We start from the raw sequence: 10,240 nt of genomic DNA, 5'->3' as shown, positions 1-10,240 counted from the left end.
ATAAACGAACTTACCTTTCAAATTGTTCCCGCAAAACAAACTCTCTCCTCTCTATCACCGAGCGCCTGCTTTCACTACTTGGCAACCATGACACCTTGTCGATTTCCGGCCTAATCTCGAACCGAATCCAACTGTCCGACAGATATTTCTACTAAAATACTATAGAACTTCAACTGCACATTTACTTTTATAATAAAATATCTATTGTATGAGAATTCTCTCGATTTTGAAATCAGTTTATTTATGTTTTTTATTCATAAAACCCGCGAGATCTCGAAAGCGCGATTTCCGGTTTACAGTTACTTCCGTTTTAGAGGGGCAAAAACAGATTAAAAGCCTCTCGGCAAAGACCGGCCACCGGCCGATCTTTGCCGAGCGCGCTTCGCGCGCTGAGGCTTTTAAAAAAAATGGTAAGCTTGTGTCAACGTGTGGGCAGTGGTAGTTGATAAGGAAAACAGAACTAAAATTTATTCAAAGATTTTATGATATGTAAAAAAAAGAAAAAAAAGAAAGAAGACTGCAACGCAAACTGTAAATATATACATATTAGGAGTACTGTTTAACCTTTTTTCTCTTCTTAGTACATGTACAGTCAAACTTGTAATAGCGGACACCCTTATATAGCGGACACCTGTCCATAACGGACACTTCCAGGAATCCCCAATGAAAATCACTATATAAATATCATGTATATAGCGGACACCTTCCTAATGCGGACAGCGGACACTTATTTTTGTCCGTAAAGTTGTTTAAAATTCCGTATAACGGACACGTGAAACCATAGCTGTGTTGATATTTGTGTGTAAAACGTTTCTAAATAACAAGCAGAGCCTTAATTACTCAACTCCCCTGGCAGCAATGCTAACTTAGGAAGCCACTTCATCAGTCACTAATTGTCCTGTTACCTGTATAGTTGCTGTAACAATGGGCAGTAATTACAAGAGAGTGACCGATCGCCATCGGCAGAGGTGTTTGTTTACTCAACCCCACCGGTGACAGCTAAGCTTAATTAGCCATTCAACCATAGCCTAGACAACAAGAATGGTCAGGTGGTAATTAAAACATTATCAAGACCAACAAAAGAGTGACAAAGCAATAGTTATGTCTGTCTTAATTGTTTTACTTACAAAATCAACCGTATGCAAATCTGACAGGGCAGGCACATGGTTGTCAGCCGCCATTTTTTCACACTCGGAACTCCTCGGAATATGACTACGTAACATATTAAGAACAGCTGAAGAGTTCCGAGTGTCTTTGTATACACTATTAATTGACTGAACCAGAAAACGGTATTTATTAAATTAAATCCCTACATGGATTTCAGAAAATATGTCTCAAAATAAATGCTTAGGGATTATAATTATCAGAGGAAAATGCACTTTCATTTATAAAGAGTTAATGTTGTAATAGAAAGGATATTTCAAACATTTATTTTCCAAAATATTGAGGATTAATGAAAATTGTTTTACTATGATAAGAATTACCTTTACTTTTTTGACTATGTTGAGTATTTGTCTGAATAGATATTCAGTATAGTATGATATTGTGAAGATTTTTTTTGAAACTATAGGCTTAATATAAATTATTAAAAATATCAACTTCAATTTTTGTGTCAGATGAATGACTGAAAATTAATTAATTTAACATTTGTCTTTAACTATTTGTCTTTTATTCATTTGTTTCAGTATTTAAATATAATAAATCAGGAGACATATAGTGTACTATAAACAGACTTTGGTTTGTTTCTTCGTTTATAAGGGACATAACTCGTTGAACCTCTATATAAAGGACACCTCTCTATAAAGGACACTTTTGCCTTGTCCCTTAGGTGTCCTTTATAGACAGGTTCGACTGTACTTAGAACGTTGGTCACTCTTTGTGATCCTTTTATTAAGTAACATTTTCAAACAATCGTGGGGAGGTAAATATTCTGTTCTTTCAAAGCATGAAAAACAAAAGAGGCATAATTGATCAATTATTTTTGTGTATTCGGGTAACACTACGTACAATGTGAATGTAGATTACTCATTTAAAACTTATAACATGCGGGCGACAGTCCCAGCTCGGAGTTAAAAACATGTCAGTATTCTCTTTTGTTTTTATGTTGATGCTGGTTAGAGAAGGAATAATAGAGGATATTGATTAAATTGGATGACTCTGGTCACATATCTGCTCTACGATTAGGACACGGCGGTATAAGAACCAACCCTGAAATCGGGAAACTTCGAGGCGGCGTATCACTACATTTTACAGACCGGTAGGGGTCGCTGTAGAATCATAACGTGGGGTTATAATTTCTACCGTGGCCGTATAGAATTTGTGACGTCGTAATGATGCTGTATTTAACGACTACCGTACGTCGGTCGTACTGTGGCCTTATGGGTAGGTGTGAAGTGGTAGCGTCATTCTGGTCGGACCATGTGACGACATTTTGGGCGCCGTGCGACGGCCGTGGTATGTCAAAGCCAAGCATCGTAGGGACGCTGTACGGCAATCGTGCGTCATCACTTCTGAGGTCGTAAGCCTGCTGAAGGTTTTCTGTCTCCATAGAAACCAACGTGACAGTTACAGAATGTAACCATGGGAAGGCTGCGGCACCCGTATACATTGTATACATACTATTGGTCGTAAACATTTAGGACCGCAGCGAATGTGACCGAGCATTTAACCATGGGACCTGTTTTTAAAGTCTTTTAAACTATTACAGACACGTTGTAGAAAACGTTTCTATCTACAAGCAGGAAGTCGAAAACCTGTGTGAAATTTAAGGGAAAGATTAAAAGACAAATATTTATGCCTCCATGTTCGACTGTCACGCAGACTTCCTGTATATCATCGACTTGTTATTGTGAAGTGTAGATTAATATGTCTTGTTTATATATATTGATATACTTCTGTATATCGTGTAACATAAAAGGATTATTATACATGCGATGTAAATCACATTAAGGTAATTTTGTAAACTAAACAAAGTGCATAAATTTTAAAAATTATTGAGCGTTGTATATTTCAAGTATCCTAAAATGTTTTCTTCTGTACATTGAATATGCTAATTGAGTATAAAGAACGTTTTATGTAGCTAAATAAACGAGGTGGCTAAACGCTCAGCTGATATAGAACAGATGTAACTCACGAAAATTAAGAAAACAGAATAATTTAAACTGACTTTTATCTCCTGCGCCACATACCCCCAACTAAACCTGCTTTCCTTGCGTGGCGATTCATAAGACAATGGTAATCAATGGTGTTTTATAAGACAATGGTACTCAATGGTGTTTTATAATGACAATAGTACTCAATGGTGTTTTATAAGACAATGGTATTCAATGGTGTTTCATAAGACAATAGTACTCAATGGTGTTTCATAAAACAATGGTACTCAATGTTTTATAAGACAATGGTACTCAATGGTGTTTTATAAGACAATGGTACTCAATGGTGTTTCATAAGACAATGGTACTCAATGGTGTTTTATAAGACAATGGTATTCAATGCTAACAACAATGGCTCCACGCATACAATAGCACTCTAATCCTGCATTGTTCTATATATATATTATATGTCCATAGAATGTTATTTGAGAGCAGATTAATACTGTAATGAGTGGATGGTTTATAGCAATCCTCGTTTTACGACATCCGTGCTACCCAGGTAATTTATGAGCCTAACTTTCACGATTTGCTCTGAGTATGTATTCGAAGCAGATACTAAATTTTTTTCTCGTCACAGGAGACGGCTCTACCTGTATCCTATCAACTATTAGTAAATTAAACCTGCTTAAAACCCAGCAGGTTGTTTGGAACAAAACATCAAGCTTATTGGAATATCAAATACACCATTATTGATATCAAGCCAAGGGCAGTATTGGGAACCATAAAAATACGAAATGGATTCAGATTAAATTCAGGCAAACTCATTTCCCTTCTTTATTTTGATCGTGCTTTTCTGCAGGTGAGGCTGAAAACAACACCAATACATTATCAAATCCAATCTCCACATATCCTGTTGACTCATCGGTATGTATGTATTTGATATAGATATTTTTTTCAAAATCCTCCATCTCATTCAGCCGTCTCATTTTCAACATTTCTCATAATCATGTCATTGCATGGTTGAGCCATATGATGATGAATTCCGCCCTCTAGCCTAATGATCATGATTTCAAAAAATGGCCGAGCGGTCTTATACTCAAACCTTCCTATGATCTAGCCTTCTGACGATCAAACCTTCTTACGATCAAGCCTTCTTACAATCTAGTCCTCTTACCATCGATCAAACCTTCTTACGATCTAGACTTCTTACGATCAAACTTCTTACGATCTAGACTTCTTACGATCAAACTTCTTACGATGTAGATTTCTTACGATCAAGCCTTCTTACGATGTAGATTTCTTACAATCTAGTCTTCTTACATCAAACCTTCTTTATTCCTGTACTCGTACACCAGTTGATCAGCACTATGAGTGCAGGGTCGGAACCAACTACGTCATCTGTACTAGGGGCGTCGCGTGCAGTGCTATATGACGACGCCATGGGCACAGGGACTTCGGAAGTGAGTAGTTCAGACATGGTTCACTTTATGACACGTATAGAAAACAGACTCAAACACATTGAGGAACAAGTCAATAAAATAGATAAAGTTCAACATGATCTCACTCTTTTATTGTCGCGCGTGCGTGATATCGAGGACAAATTTGGGGCATTGAGTTGCCAAACGCGTGATCTGGAGCACAGCGCTGAAGCGATTGGTCAAATGTTTGATTCGGTGAAGGCTCAGACAGATAGGCATGAATCTGATATCAGTGTGTTAAAAAGCCAAGCCAATAGATCGGATTCAGTCGCTTTGTCAGTAGAATTAGAAAAGGCATATGAAGAACGACATGAACTGAGGTCGATAGTAACTGACCTTCAGTGCCGGTCCATGAAGGCCAACCTCGTTTTTAATGGATTAAGTGAGAACGTCAGAGAGGACACCGAGGCATTAGTTACAGCTGTAGGTCGTTCCTATACAACGAATTAGACATCCAAGACGTTGAGTTTGGTAATGTGCACCGATTCGGGAAACGGACACAGGACAGGCCCCGACCTATTGTGGCCAGATTTCTTTATCAGAGCCAGCATAGTTTAGTTCTTTCACGTACCTACCTTCTTAGAGGCACACGATATGGCGTGAACGAACAGTTTCCGTCCGCCGTGGAAGAGATTCGTAAGAAACTATATCCCGTTGCCAAGCGTCTTCGTAGACTCAATCACAAGGTTAAGTTTGTGAGGGACAAAATGTACGTTGATGGAGTATTATACACTGGTGAAGAGTCTGTAGAGACCACCCGGGGTTTTCTACTGCTGACCAACCTATGAGTACTCGCACACACTACAGTGATAGGCGTGAAGCAAAGCGACGTCGACAATCTTCAACGCCGCTTTCCCCTGCAGGTTCCCCAGCAAGCACGGGTCGTCAAGACAATAGTGTCAAGTCAGGCAAGGACGGACATAACCAAACGGGTACTACGAGATGTCAGACAACGGGTGTGCCTATTTCTGAACAGACATCAGATGAGACTCACGTCAAATCAGCCGATTAGCGGTTGGCGGAGGCCAATACTTCTATACGGCTTTGTTGTTGGAACGTTCAGAGAGGGTTAATAAATAAAGTCGAAAACACTGATTTTTGTACCACCTTCAGTGAAGCAGACATTGTTTGCCTAACAGAATGTTGGCTAGATGATAAGGATGAGTTAAATATAAAAGGTTTTAAAGGCTTTAAACCTGTTGTTAGATCAAAATGTAAAGGTGGTGGATTAGTATGTTTATACAAACCATGGTTACACAATTACATTTCTCTTGAGTCTGTACTTTTAGACAGCATTGTATGGGTAAAAATTGATGGTAAACTATTTCCTGACCAGAAAAGTGTTTATCTAGCGCTTGTATATCTACCTCCCGAGGGTTCTGTATTTTATCGTTCGTACGAAGAGGATATATTCTCGGTACTTGAGAACAGCATTGCCTCTTATAGTTCATTAGGGAAGGTTTTTGTAATGGGCGATCTTAACAGTAGGACCGGCATAGATCCGGACTTTATACCTATCGACTTACTGCATGATAGCGTTCATCGTCAGCTTGAGGGGTTCATTAGTTACCCTCAGGATCCATGTACAGTTACACGTACATCAGAGGACCAACAAGTTAATACCTTTAAATTTGGTCGTTATTTACTACATCTTTGTAAAACAACGGGTGTTCAAATTATAAATGGTCGTACCTCTGGCGATCTGGATGGTAAATTAACATTTGTTAATTCGAATGGCTGTTCTGTTATAGATTACGCATTGACGGATAATGGTTCAATGTCGTCTATTAAAAGTTTTGAAGTAGGTGGCTTTACGGAATACTCCGATCATGCACCAATATTTCTTGTTTTAGATTGTTTATCAGATACATTTCAATGTAACTGTTGCCAAGGTAATGATACGTATACCACTATAACAAATGTAAGATGGTCAAATGAGGCCAGTAGTAGCGTTACGAGTGATATATTTAACGCCAGACTTTTAATACATAGCTGTGTTGAATCACTTGATTGCTCGAAAGAAAGTGTCGATATATGTCTCAATGATTTTGTTTCATGTACACGCAAATTGTTTGATACATTTTGTATCTCCAACAGTAAAGTTATTGATTGTTCATGTTCCTGTCATATTGGTACTTCGGTTAAAATGGAAACGGATAAGCCATGGTTTGACAACAGTTGTAGAAATTTGTATAAAAGATATAAAAGAGCTTTATCTGAGTTTAATAGTGAGCGGTCCTCGGCTAACTGAACTACTCTCTCTCATGCCAAAAAACAATATAAAGTCTATGAGAGAAAGATGAAACGTAAATATAATAGTATGGAAGGCAATATGATGGATTTATTGAAACGTAATAACCCTAGGGAGTTTTATCGTCATTTTTCAAATCATAAGACCTCCAAGACTGGCAATGTATCATTAACAGATTTTTTCAACTATTTCAAAGATCTAGCGGGTGAAACAGACAATAGTGTTATTACAAGTAGTAATGATACTGAGTGCGTATATCCCGAGTTAGATGTAGATTTTAGTAATAATGAAATATTGGAAGTAATTAAGGATCTGCCCAGGGGCAAAGCTGCTGGTATTGATATGGTACTTAATGAATATTTTATTGAATATAAAAATGTATTCCTACCAGTTTTATTAAAGTTATTCAATACCATGTTACAAATTGGTTATTTCCCAGAGTCATGGGCTCAAGGTGTTATAATTCCCCTGCACAAAAAGGGGGATATTGATAATGTTAACAATTACAGAGGCATAACATTAATTAGTCATTTAGCTAAACTTTTTACGTCTATGTTAAATAAGCGTTTGTTGAAGTGGAGCGCTCGTGAAGATATTGTTACCGATGCACAGTTTGGTTTCAAGCCTGGGTTTGGTACTAGAGATGCGATTTTTGCATTACAAAGCTTAATTATTAATTCTATAGAACAGAACAAACGACTATATTGTGTTTTTATTGATTACAGTAAGGCTTTTGATAGTATTAATCATCGATATTTATGGCATAAACTTTGGAAAAGTGGTATTAGAGGGCGATTACTTAATGTTATTTCATCAATTTATGATAATGTACGTTCGTGCGTGAAACTTAATGGTAAATTATCCGCCATGTTCGATTTGCATGTCGGTTTATTACAAGGGATATCTTTGTCTCCCATACTATATTCTTTATTTGTAAATGATATGGAAAGTGAATTTATAAAGTCTGATTGTCAAAGTTACTCCTTACAGTTGATTAACCTGTTTATGTTAATGTATGCAGATGATACAGTTTTGTTCTCCGAGGACGTTACTGACCTCCAACGTATGCTTAACTGTTTACAGACTTACACTACTAAGTGGAATTTAAAAGTTAACACAGACAAAACAAAAATTGTTATTTTTAGAAAAAAGAAAAGAATATTACCTGGTGAAAGCTGGACGTTCAATAGTAAACCTATAGAAATTGTGGATAAGTTTTGTTACCTGGGTTTGGTTTTTAACTTTAACGGCAGATTTTCTGTAGCGCAAGATACTTTAGCTTCTCAAGGCAGGAAAGCATATTTTCAATTAAAAAGAAAAATGAAACACTTTAACCTTAACACGGAAACAAAACTCTCCTTATTTGATACATATGTTACATGTATTTTGAATTATGGGTGTGAAGTTTGGGGGCAAGATGTTTCGCCACAAGTAGAAAAAATTCACCTCCTTTTTCTTAAGGATTTACTTAACGTTAGAAAAACAGTCAATACCTCTATGGTATTTTTCGAAACCGGTAGATATTCATTGTATGTGCAACGTAAAACAGCTGTTATGAAATATTGGTTAAAAATATTGAAATCAAAAAATTGTATTTTGAAATCATGCTATGATGCTCTAGTCGAATTGAATTGCAGAAAACCTAATTGTAAAACTAATTGGGTCTATCATATTAAGTATGAACTTTGTAGTTTAGGATTTGGATATGTTTGGAAAAATCAATGTGTTTTAAATGAAAATCATTTTTTGCAAATATACAACCAACGTATTCATAATGTTTTTGTTCAAGAATTGCATAATGCTTTTGATGTATCCCCCAAATGTTATTTGTATAACCATATTGTGGATTCCTTCTGTACTCAGTTCTATCTAATTAAACCTATCAATCATATATTTAAGAAGTTATTAAGCCAATTTCGTATGCAGTGTCACAGTCTCAATATCGAGTCTGGGCGTTATAATAACATCCCTAGAAATCAGAGGATTTGTACTGTCTGTGATAAAAATGACGTAGAGGATGAAGTGCATTTTGTACTTCTCTGTCCGGCATATTCCGAATTAAGGGCGACATACATCAAAAAGTATTTTTATTGTCGACCAAGTGTGTATAAGTATATTGAATTATTCTCGAGTAAAAGTGTTAAAATTTTGAATATGTTGGGTAAGTATTTGTTTCGTGCTGCAGCGAAAAGAAAAGCCCTGCTTGCAAGTAATTAAATTGATCTTAGTTTGTTGCTATTATTGATTCATCATTTTTCATCAGTGTCACTGTTGCTTCTGTAGCTTTTTATATAGTATGACGTCATCCGTTATGACGTATCGTTACTATGTATGACGTCACGGTTTTGTCATATTAATTCAATAAGTTGAAACTGGTGAGTTTACAGTGTATATTGATAACACAATGTAGTTACAACATGTCTTGTAAATCTCATTACAGTAGTAGTGATGGTAATATTGTCCTCCGCCATCTTATGCTTGTCTATGTCATGATAATTATGAAAATGTTTGTACTGTTCCCTATATGCTTGTTTTGCATTTGGATGAAATAAAAACTACGAAACTACGATCTAGTCTTCATACCATCAAACCTTCTTACAATATAGTCTTCATACCATCAAACCTTCTTACAATCAAGCGTTCTTATGATCAAGACTTCTGACGACCAAGCCTTCCAACGAACTAGTCTTCATGCAATCAAGCTTTCTTATGATCAAGTTTTCCAAAACATGAATGCTATTTCAGAAGTAAAAAAAATAATGTCGCATGTATTCGTCATCAGAAACGTAGGTGTATAACGAACAAGAATATCTACAATCGTGACAGTAAAGTAAAGCGATCGGTAGCGAAGTGACATGTACTATTCTTATAATAACACTGTTGGCTGGGAGTGTATGGTACGTTTAAAACGAGACAGTAATCTGCAATTATTTCGAGATAAAACATAATTAAGATATTTACTTTTAAATATTTTCCTAATACAACATTTTATTTACTTCAGGAAGTCATATCGCTTTTCATTTCTCTTTCGTGAATTTTCAATTCCAAATGGGCGAAATCTAATTTTACGATAAGGCAGGATAAATAACAAGAAATCGTAATAACAACATTGAACACGCGTTGGTATATATTCACGTCACGATATATAGCTCTGTGATGAGAGTGTAGAAGATTCAGTCGTTTGAATTAATCTACTGAAATTGCTTTATAGTTACAATGAAGCTTCGTACTTTCTGGCGGAAGGGAGGCAACTACGAGAATAGAAGAAGAGATAGTATGATTTGGCCCATACCAACCACACCTATCTGTACAACAGGCCAGAGACATATATCTATATCTGTCTCTGAACAGGCCTAACATTTCTATAAGGGAAATATTTCAAATTCTGTCGTTTATCAATAAAAAATGTCCGACATTAC

Source organism: Pecten maximus, chromosome 15 (assembly GCF_902652985.1).
Source record: "Pecten maximus chromosome 15, xPecMax1.1, whole genome shotgun sequence".
Classification (NCBI taxonomy): domain Eukaryota; kingdom Metazoa; phylum Mollusca; class Bivalvia; order Pectinida; family Pectinidae; genus Pecten; species Pecten maximus.
The sequence above is the reverse complement of the archived record's forward strand: the minus strand, read 5'-3'. Positions refer to the sequence as shown.